General features: G+C 41.5%; 1 long non-coding RNA gene across 1 annotated transcript; it reads right to left on the bottom strand.

Annotated features, from left to right (window-relative positions):
- Positions 1–2,150: 2,150 nt before the first annotated feature.
- LOC143491298 (uncharacterized) lies at positions 2,151–9,593 on the bottom strand. The gene is made up of 5 exons (XR_013125171.1): positions 9,450–9,593; positions 9,006–9,055; positions 8,377–8,447; positions 8,238–8,297; positions 2,151–3,472 (listed from the first exon to the last, which is right to left on the bottom strand). It is a non-coding gene; the product is annotated as an uncharacterized LOC143491298 (long non-coding RNA).
- Between the last annotated feature and the right edge of the window lie 2,106 nt (positions 9,594–11,699).

Below are 11,699 nucleotides of genomic sequence, written 5' to 3' on the forward strand. Positions count from 1 at the left end.
ACGATGTCGGCAACCGGGAGCTGCTCGGGAGACAGCCTTCAAGGAATGGTGACACTGGCTAGAACGGACTAAATTTTTTTCCATTTATTGTTTTTACTGACCATAGAAATTTAGAATACATTAAGACGGCGAAACGCCTCAACCCCAGATAGGATGGGTGTTATTCTTTACACGCTTCGACTTCACTGTCAGTTACAGGCCCAGATCTAAGAATGTGAAAGCGGATGTGCTGTTCCGGTTGTACAAGGAAGAGCAGAGGACACCGTCCACTGAGACAGTTCTGAAACCCTCCTACATCCTGGCCCCCATTAGGTAGTTAAGTCCATCACTCTTGTCCAGACAGTCATGGTCCCCATCACACAGCCACTCTGGTGGGATACAGCACCCCTCCCCACAACAGTGACCCTTCACTGGGTCGCACTCTGTGGGAGGTCAAAGGTCACACGAAGGTGAAAGAGCACACCCACATCCGGATGCAGTGTTGTAAAGCACGCCGCCACTGAACTCTAGAGCAGTGGAGGTGCATTTTCTGGAGTGATGAATCACGCTTCTCCATCTGGCAATCTGATGGACGAGTCTGGGTTTTGTGGTTGCCAGGAGAACGGTACTTGTCTGACTGCATTGTGCCAAGTGTAAAGTTTGGTGGAGGGGGAATTATGGTGTGGGGTTGTTTTTCAGTAGCTGGGCTTGGCTCCTTAGTTCCAGTGAAAGGAACTGAAAACTTCAGCATACCAAAACATTTTGGACAATTCCATGTGCCCAACTTTGTGGGAACAGTTTGGAGCTGGCCCCTTCCTCTTCCAACATGACTGGGCACCAGTGCACAACGCAAGGTCCATCAAGACATGGATGGCAGAGTCTGGTGTGGATGAACTTGACTGGCCTGCACAGACCCGATAGAACACCTTTGAGATGAATTAGTGTGGAGACTGAGATCCAGGCCTTCTAGTCCAACATCAGTATGTGACCTCACAAATGCACTTCTGGAAGAATGGTCAAAAATCCCCATAAACACACTCCTAAACCTTGTGGACAGCCTTCCCAGAAGAGTTGAAGTTGTTCTGCAAAGGGTGGACCAACATCATATTGATCTGTATGGATTAGGAATGAGATGTCACTTTTTCTCACAAATTTCTCATTGATTAATCAACTGTAAGATTTTCCAGTGAACAAAACAAATTTAATTCTTATGAAAGTTCTATGTAATCTTGTTTCCATTGTTGCATAATGTTGCCAAAACAAACCCCTTTAAAAAAATATATATATATATATATTTTTTTTTTACATGTTGGTGTAATAATGTGTGGAGTAGAGGATTCAATTCACTTCAAATTGAAGGCCGGGTCATTTACATACAGAACAGACATTTGTAAATATCAACATGTCTGCATAAGCACAATCTTTTTATTGTCTACAGGGGAAATTTAGTTTCTGTCAAGCATGTGTTCTAACACCTAAGACTTCCTCATTCTGTCGCACGCAATATTCAAAAATAATATCTATATGAGAAAAACGGCAGCATGGCATGTATTTAAATATTTGACTCAGTGTAAAGGGAACGCTGCTAAATGTATTCTTGAATGACATCTCTGAGGTCTGTTGAGACCTATCAAACCACACATGGCGATACAGAGAGAAACATGAACACTGATACCTACTGAGGTTGAAACAGCCCAGAGTTCATTTTACAAAATACCTGATTGAGGAAGTAAAAGAATCTTAAAATGTAACAGAAATAAAACCAGAACTCATAAAAAAAGGACATATATTTATTTAAGAAATTGTAGTTCCAGTTGTCATATATCAGATACTTGAACAAACTGTAACTCCATGAATCATCATCAGCTATGGCATCACAGAGATGGTTTGGTCTTACCATGGAAAATTAATTCACATCATAATATTAACTGTAGAAACTGACACTCCGACATAGACGTTAATATAGTAACAGCACTGGAGACTTCAGTCCTGCAACAGCACTGTGTGTTCAGGAATATGTGGTTTAGTCTACATGGGTCCCTTCATTAACATCATCAGATCTGACAGAGTCTTTCTCCACTCTGTTATTGTACCAGTGAGTGGGGGAACTGTGACAGGAGAGACATGGAGCCCAAACCCAGTGTGTCGTAGTGTCCTGTGTACACTCTACCTCTACATGTGCAGACTACACTCTACCTCTACATGTGCAGACTTACACTCTCCCTCTACATGTGCAGACTACACACCTACCTTTACATGTGCAGACTTACACTCTACCTCTACATGTCCAGGCTACACTCTACCTCTACATGTGCAGACTTACACTCTACCTCTACATGTGCAGACTTACACTCTACATCTACATGTCCAGGCTACACTCTACCTTTACATGTGCAGACTTACACTCTACCTCTACATGTGCAGACTTACACTCTACCTCTACATGTGCAGACTACACTCTACCTCTACATGTGCAGACTTACACTTCTTTAATGATTCATATAATCATTACCACATGTTTATCACTATTGATTATTTATTTTGTTATTGATTACTCATTCTTCTAAGAAACATGCTTAGACTTTAAATAACACAGGTACAAGTCTTACTGAACAAAACACAAAGCACGTAAATATAGGAGACAAATTCTGCTCTGTAGAGTGCGTTAATAAAGGACATTCTCTGGAGAGTTTGTTAATAAAGGTCATTCTCTGAAGAGTGTGTTAATAAAGGACATTCTCTGAAGAGTGTTAATAAAGGACATTCTCCGAAGAGTGTGTTAATAAAGGACATTCTCTGAAGAGTGTTAATAAAGGACATTCTCTGAAGAGTGAGTTAATAAAGGACATTCTCTGAAGAGTGCGTTAATAAAGGACATTCTCTGAAGAGTGCGTTAATAAAGGACATTCTCTGAAGAGTGCGTTAATAAAGGACATTCTCTGAAGAGTGTGTTAATAAAGGGCACTCTCTGAAGAGTGCGTTAATAAAGGACATTCTCTGAAGAGTGTGTTAATAAAGGATATTCTCCGAAGAGTGTAAATAAAGGACATTCTCTGAAGAGTGCATTAATAAAGGACATTCTCTGAAGAGATTGTTAATAAAGGACATTCTCTGAAGAGTGCATTAATAAAGGACATTCTCTGAAGAGTGTGTTAATAAAGGACATTCTCTGAAGAGAGTGTTAATAAAGGACATTCTCTGAAGAGTGCGTTAATAAAGGACATTCTCTGAAGAGTGCAATCACTGAAGAGCTGTCATACAAACTCAAACACTATACCTCTATGCACTCTACACTCAGAAGTGTGGACATGTGATATTGGACATGTGACTGATGCTATATCTCACGTGATCTTGAACATGTGACTGATGCTATATCTCACGTGATCTTGGACATGGACATTGTTTTCTACATGTTCTGTGATAAACTCTATTCCACTTGTTACTTTTTGGCAGTTTTAAAACTGGAATAAACTGTTGGTTCTTCAGAATAATCCTGGAATGAGATAAACACACACATACAAACACACACGCACACACACACACACACACCCACACACACACACACACCCACACACACACAGTTCTACTTTATTATTTGCACATTGTAGTACACAAAAAATACACAAGTATACACTTGTATTTGTGTACACAAGTATTTTGTGGAGAGATAATATATATGTGTGAATCTTAGTTGTAGTTTGCAATAGTGTAGAGCAGCGTTTCTCAAAGTGTGGGGCGCGCCCCACTAGTGGGGCGCATGGGTATTGCAGGTGGGGCGCAAGCAATTGGAAGAAATAAACCTTTTTAAAGGCTGGTTTAAACTTGAAGCCTGGTTTATACTTGACGCGTCGCGAGCGGCGCGAGGGTCCGCGCGGCGAAAATGACGTAATCACTGTGGCTCCGCCTGTACGCGAGGGCCTCACGCGCTGTCGCTGCGCGAGGTCGTGCACCTCTCGAATTTTGTAACTTCGCACCGCGCCTCAGCGCAATGAACAAAGTCATGTTTGCATGGTTCATACACCTTTACAAGGTGGAATTAAAGCATTTGTACGTCACTTTCAATGTCCATTTCAATATTTCCCAGCACGATAAACTTAAATAAGTTAAATATTTATACATATACTCGAAATGATTAGCTTTTAATCACATTATTTAATGGTGGTTTATTTTCAAAACGCCCAATCTTAACGTCTTCACGTTCTCTCATGTTTCGTCCTGGAATTACAAGAAGCTCGTATTTGTTAACGTAATACAAGAGAACTGTTCAGTCAGACAGCTATTTGTTGTGAAACGAGTTACAATTTCAAGCATTTTAAAGTACATTCAAACCTGAAACACAAAGCAACATTAAAATTCGTCAGGTAAATGTTCATTCCCCTGTTTTTGAGGGATGTTTCTTTATACTCCCACATATCGTTTCGGACACTGCACGCGGAAAGTACAGTATAACACTAGCAAGACTGAAATTTCAGGATCTCCAGGACATCACCCCTCCTTCTTGCTAGCAATTAGCCATCCTTTTATTATGCAAATGCGGAGCACTGAGGCAGCAGGTCAAACACTAATATGGCTAAAAGTACGAGGAGTTTCGCAGGCAAACCGCGCAGACCCCCGCTCTCCTTTCCACAGAAAACCAGCTTATCTGTATATCACAGCTTCAAGAAGCAATTCGAAAGTTACAACCCGTGAAACTATCTTTTTTTTATAGCGCGAAGGTAATTATTCCTATGATGAATAGGAATTAATCTTTTGGTTTGAATCTCGCTAAACATTCTAACTGAAATAAATCTTCGCGATAAAGAATAAACGTTGTATTTGTAGTAGGCGTACGTGCTGTGCGATTTTCACAAGGCAAACCAGACACTGACTAGCCAATTTTATGTGTTTCATACGCATTGTATGCTTACTTCATCGCACTAAAGAATAAACTACAATAATGTGCTCGTTGTAGGCATATGTGTTGTGCGATTTTCACAAGGCAAATCAGACACTGACTAGCCCATTTTATGTGTTTCAAAAACATTTCATGCTTACTTCTTCGCACTAAAGAATAAACGTTGTATTTGTAGTAGGCATACGTGTTGTGTGATTTTCACAAGGCAAACCAGACAATGACTAGCCCATTTTATATGTGTTTCATACGTATTTTACGCTTCCTTTGAAGCGCCGACCCCGCGCTGAACATTCTAACTGAAATAAATCTTCGCGCTAAAGAATAAACGTTGTACTTGTAGTAGGCGTATGTGCTAGAAGTTATTTGTTTTATACTATCCAAGTATTATCTAAAATGAAGTAAAAATCGAAATCAATCAGTACAAATTATATATATTCTATCCGTATCTAGATATTTAGACAGAATCAAACATTGTATGCATGTTATTTCTGCAATTCGTCCGTTACGAAACAGCACTAATTTACAGGTAGAGAATATATATAATTTGCACTGCTACATAGACAGGAAATGCCACAAAATAATCTCTGAAATATCATAAAAATGATATATATTCTATCTGTATATAGATATTTAGAGAAAGTCAAATATAGGCATTGTAGCCTACATGTTATTTATGTTCTGCTTTTATGAAACAGCACTACTTATATAAAAATTCTAGCCATATCAATTTTGTTTTTCCACCTAATTCCAGATAATTACAGAACAATTAAATTAAATTTTAACTCAGAGACTGACTGATTATCCATTCATCTATACATCTATTCATCCATCAGATATAAAGAAATGGAAATGCGCAAGTATCGGTTAGTGATTAGCGGGTATCGATACGCATGTCATTAGCGCCTTTGCATCAGCCGCCGTGAAGGTTCACAATTTACACTTGTTGAAGATGGGTGGGGTGTGGTCTTCTCCAAGCTGGGATAAAAACGGACACACAAACACAGGTGAGTCATTTCATATATTTTTCTTGTTCTGCGAGGAAGACACGGACACTACGATGGCACACAAGAGGATTTACACTCCTTTGCAAGCTTTGGCTCTTCTGAACGCAATGGATGACTATGATTCCGACGGAGGAGAGGAACTTTGTTTTAGTGCTGAAGACTCCGATCTGGCACTTTCAACTGGCGCAGATACGAGTGGACAATCGGATGAAGAAAACCGTAGCCCTCCACGAAAGAAGCGTTCTGTTGCTAAGGATGTCAGTAAGCCTGCAACGAACATAAACGCAAAAGATGGAACCGCTTGGGAAAAGACTGATGTTGTAAGAAGTCTTGGACACGGCAGCACCACTTTTACGTTCAGTGAGACCGCAGGACCTACAGAGCATGCCAAGGTAATGTAAAAAACTCTTTTCGTAGATGTATACAAGAAAAGTACAGAGGTGAATTTTGCCAGCTATATTTCCTCTTTTGTATAGATGAAACTGTAGTGCATGTTGTAGTGTAGTGCATAGGAAAAAGCATTGAACTGAATTTGGCCAGCTATATTTCCTCTTTGTTATATTTTATAAATATATTTATATTATATTTCCTCTTCTTTTTTTTACATATAAGTAATGTTATCACGGATGGCCAACTATATTTCCTCTTTTGTAGATGTAAAGATGAAAAAAAATAATTATTTTATATTTCCTATTTTTTTACATACAAGTGATATGATTTTTATTTTACTTCTACAGCGCAGAATCACAAGCAGGTTGCAGAGCTTTCTGTGTTTGATCGACATAGAAATGCTGAGGACAATCACACACTGCACGGTCCATGAAGCCCACAGAGCGGATCAGAGCTGGAACCTGTCTGTCAGCGAGTTGATGGCTTTCATCGCAGTGCTTTTTCTGCGGGCAATACTCTGCCCGGTTGGAGCGGTGGCCGATTGTTGGTCTAAGAAATACGCTGTGCCTGCAATCAAGGACACGATGTCGCGTGACCGCTACAAAGAAATCATGCGGTACTTGCGCTTCGATGACAAGGACACCCGTGCGGAACGTGTAAAGAGCGACAGATTTGCTGCAATCTCGGACATCTGGCAATGTTTTGTACGTAACTGCACTCTGTGTCACACGCCAGGACAACACATCACCGTTGATGAGCAGCTCTTTCCAACCAAGGTCCGCTGTCCTTTCCTGCAATACATCGCTACAAAACCTGACAAGTTTGGCATAAAGTTTTGGATTGCTGCTGATTTGAAGACCAAGTATATGTGTAATGCTCTTCCATATTTGGGAAAGGACCCCAGTCGTCCCAAGGGAGAAAGACTGTCAGAGAATGTCGTCATGAAACTCATGGAACCATATCTGGACAAGGGCAGAACCGTCACCACTGACAACTACTTCACATCCCTGTCTCTGGCCAACAGACTGCTTGCATGCAACACAGCTCTGCTTGGGACAATCAACAAGATCAGAAGAGAAATTCCTCCTCCAGCAAAAAACACCAAGGGACGTGAGGAATTCTCCACACATGTGTACACATCAGGAAGTGCCATACTGACAGCGTATGCTCCAAAAAAAAACAAGGCAGTCTGCATTCTCAGCACAATGCACAAACAAGTCACGATCTCCGAAGGCCGCAAAAGGAAACCAAACACGATCACGGACTACAACAGCATGAAGGTATGCGTATATGATGATAAATAATGTCACATTATTGAATTTTTATGTCATATATGTCAGACAAAATGATTATAATGTTTATAATGTAACATAACCTTTTTATGTTTCTTCTTTGCAGTGCGGTGTGGATATCATGGACCAGAAGGTGCGTGGGTATACGGTCCGCGCAGGAACACGCAGGTGGCCTGTTGCAGTGTTCTACAACATGCTGGACTTGGCAGCGATGAATGCACATGCACAGGAAAAGACAATGGCGAAAATTGGGTCGCGTGAGGTGGGCGGAGTCGCGTGAGGTGGGCGGAGTCACGTGCTACGGTCACTTGCGAGCCTGTCGTTTTAATGCCTTTTCGTTTTGCATAAACCCCGGATGTTTCAAATGTCTGCGGAAAAGTGTGAACCAGGGCTAGATTCGGCCCTTTAATGAATTTATACTGCCGCCCCCCCCGGTCAACAAATCACGTTCGCCACCCCCCATTTGTATTTTATTACCATTTTGTTTGGGTGATATGGGACAGGTGGGGCATGGAATTTCCCCTTCTTCTGAGGTGGGGAATGATAGAAAAAGTTTGAGAACCACTGGTGTAGAGTGACTTTGTGAAATATAAAACATCAGATTCATGTGCTTACCTGTCAGGTTAATGTTCTCACCTGTCAGGTTAATGTGCTTACCTGTCAGGTAAATGTTCTCACCTGTCTCAGGTCTTGTTCTCTCTTCTTTGCATGGCTCACGGTTGAGTAGGTGAGCTCACACTACAAGAGAACAAACACACTGGTGGATTTCGTGTGGTAGATGTTCATCCCTGGACTGATCCTCAAGGACACCACATACCTCCTCTCCTGCTGACGGACGCTTCCTGTCAAAGACGCTGTCTGAATATACAGTACCACGGTCTCCTCAACCTGGAGAGACATGATTAATCCCCACGTTACTGTCTGAATATATCACACTCTCCTCAACCTAGAGAGACATGATTAACCCCCACGTTACTGTCTGAATATATCACACTCTCCTCAACCTGGAGAGACATTATTAACCCCCACGTTACTGTCTGAATATATCACACTCTCCTCAACCTGGAGAGACATGATTAACCCCCACGTTACTGTCTGAATATATCACACTCTCCTCAACCTGGAGAGACATTATTAACCCCCATGTTACTGTCTGAATATATCACACTCTCCTCAACCTGGAGAGACATGATTAACCCCCACGTTACTGTCTGAATATATCAGACTCTCCTCAACCTGGAGAGACATTATTAACCCCCACATTACTGTCTGAATATATCACACTCTCCTCAACCTGAAGAGACATTATTAACCCCCACATTTCTGTCTGAATATATAACACTCTCCTCAACCTGGAGAGACATTATTAACCCCCACGTTACTATCTCTATATTTCACACACACACACACACACACACACACACACACATTCTGGAGCTGTTTTACCTCGTTGTGTTTGCTTTCTCCTCTCTTCTCTTGACTGTTTTGTTTTCTTCCTGAGTAAAGAGAATATGAGCATCTGTCACTCACACACATGCTGGGATGTTGTTTACATCATCACACATGACCCCTGACCTGTTGGACTGGATTTAAGTGTGAAGATGAAGCACTACACACACACCACTCAGGAATTCTGCTGATGTCAACATCTTGGTTCAGTTTCTTACTCACACCAAGACCACAGTGGTGCTGCAGTATGTATGTCAACATAGCTGAAACACTGTTCACGGTCACTGTCAAACTACCACACTGTTCACCCTCTTACACTATCACCCTCTTAAACTATCACACTGTTGACACTGTCAAACTATTAACACTGTCACACTGTTCACTCTGTCACTATGTTACACTGTTCATTCTGTCACTGTCACACTGTGTGCTTATTCATACCTTTCACACATGTGCAGTAAGCACCATCATCCGCTAGCAGCACTAGCAGCACTAGCAGCACTAGTGGCACTAGCAGTAGCACCAATGACAGCAGCGGGATCTGGATGGTGATTGGCTTCCACAAGCCAGGACACATCTGGGAATCACCTGCTATATTTGCATAACACCTTAGAAATACAAACTTATTCTAATTCAGTCCAATTATTTAATCAATTTAATCACTCAGAACACTTGAAATGAAAGCCAAAGGAGGAACAGAGTGTAAGAAAAAATGATATAAGACAATCTGAGTGTGTGTTAAAGGAAAACCATCTGAACCAGTGGGTACTGGTTTCAGTGCTGTGATGCTCATGGGGACCCCAGTCATGTCTGAGACACTGGGACTGTACTTGTCTGACTGGTCAGTGTAGAGGGGGACAGGTGTGGGGACAGTCCTTATATGACAGGGTGTGGGGACAGGTCCTTATATGACAGGGTGTGGGGACATGTCCTTATATGACAGGTGTGTGGACATGTCCTTATATGACAGGGTGTGGGGACATGTCCTTACATGACAGGGTGTGCATGACTATTAAAATATATCAATATTTCCCCTGAGTAACTTTCAGACATTAGATAGGCTCTACTAGTAGGCTCTACTAGTATGAGAGTTAATGTACAGTGTAGTTTATATTACCTCCTGTATGTCCAGTGAATGGTGTGTTTATGTTCTCTGATGGAGAGAAAACTGTTGAATGCAGAACACAAATATCTTTAAATGATCATAGAAACCTGCAGCAACAAACGTTTCTACGAAGGTAAAGGAACCGTATTACTCTTACTGCTCTAGTGTGAATGTGTAGCATATTACTGTTACTGCTCTAATGTGAATGTGTAGCGTATTACTGTTACTGCTCTAGTGTGAATGTGTGGGACCTCAAGACCAAACTGCTGTTAAGCTGCACTGTGAGATCCACATGGTGAGGTTTGTGTCTGCCACTCCCTCTCAGAACCACAGTGCTGAAAGGTTTAGTTGAGCTTGAACTCTTTTACCTTTAATGGAGAGGCGGATGCTGATGGACTGGTTGTTGTTGACTGTACACCTGTATGTTCCCTGGTCTTCCTCAGTCAGGTTAGAGAGGAGTAGAGAGAGATTTGCTGGATGGTTCTGGTGAGACATGTGGACTCTGTCTCTGTGGTGTCTGGTCCCGTTGGACACCTCTGTCCATGCAGACTCAGTACTGGAGATCAGATGCTCCCATTTGACACTGGCAGGTTTGGTGTGGTGGTCAACGCAGGAACAGGGCAGGAGAACAGACTCTCCGGGGTATTTGATCAGTTCTGCCCCTGGACTCTCTGACAGTGTGCAGCCTGTCAAACATGCATTATCTGTTTACTGGAGATTGAATTCATTTATGAAATACACAATTGTGCAGACGTCTTAGGCACCTTTAGATTTGTTATTTTAGTAACGGCATATTGAGCATAGATTCTTCATTTTTCAGTCTCTTTATATTTACCATTGCTAAAGCACCAACTATTATGGTGGTCTAGGACTGAATCTGCTAACTCAATTTCTGATGCTTTTTTGTAATTTGAAAAATGTGTAATTTTGTACAACTACAAGGTGAAGTAGCTGTAGTCTCTCACTGTACTCCTAACAAGGTTTAGTAGCTGTAATCTCTCACTGTACACCTACAAGGTGTAGTAGCTGTTGTCTCTCACTGTACACCTACAAGGTTTAGTAGCTGAAATTTCTCACTGTACACCTACAAGGTGTAGTAGCTATAGTCTCTCACTATACACCTACAAGGTACAGTAGCTGTAGTATCTCATTGTACCCCTACAAGGTGTAGTAGCTACATCTGTTGGATTTACATAATGCACAGGACCCTCCCCCTTTACATTTAGCCAGTGTTAAGCTTTACGTAAATAAATTATGTTCGAAGTCACATGACCTAATATTAAAGGACATACTATCTTTTATTTCAAGTCATTTATATTAATCTGATATCACACTTTATATCAGCTGTTAGCAGGTGAAGTAGGTGTTGTACCCCTCTGAGCTCATAAAGAAATTGGGATACGTGAAGAGAGACATTTCAGTGTACCGGACACACATGTACATGTATGACCAGATAAACACATCCCATCCTGCCTAGATCTGAATCTTTTTCTAGATCTTCTATAACAGGAGCTCCACCAGGAACAAGCCACAGTCAAATGCTCTACCCTAACAACCAACTTGAGCTGGGTGTAGCTGACTCTGTC

Source organism: Brachyhypopomus gauderio, unplaced genomic scaffold (genome assembly GCF_052324685.1).
Source record: "Brachyhypopomus gauderio isolate BG-103 unplaced genomic scaffold, BGAUD_0.2 sc73, whole genome shotgun sequence".
NCBI classification, from domain to species: Eukaryota; Metazoa; Chordata; class Actinopteri; order Gymnotiformes; family Hypopomidae; genus Brachyhypopomus; species Brachyhypopomus gauderio.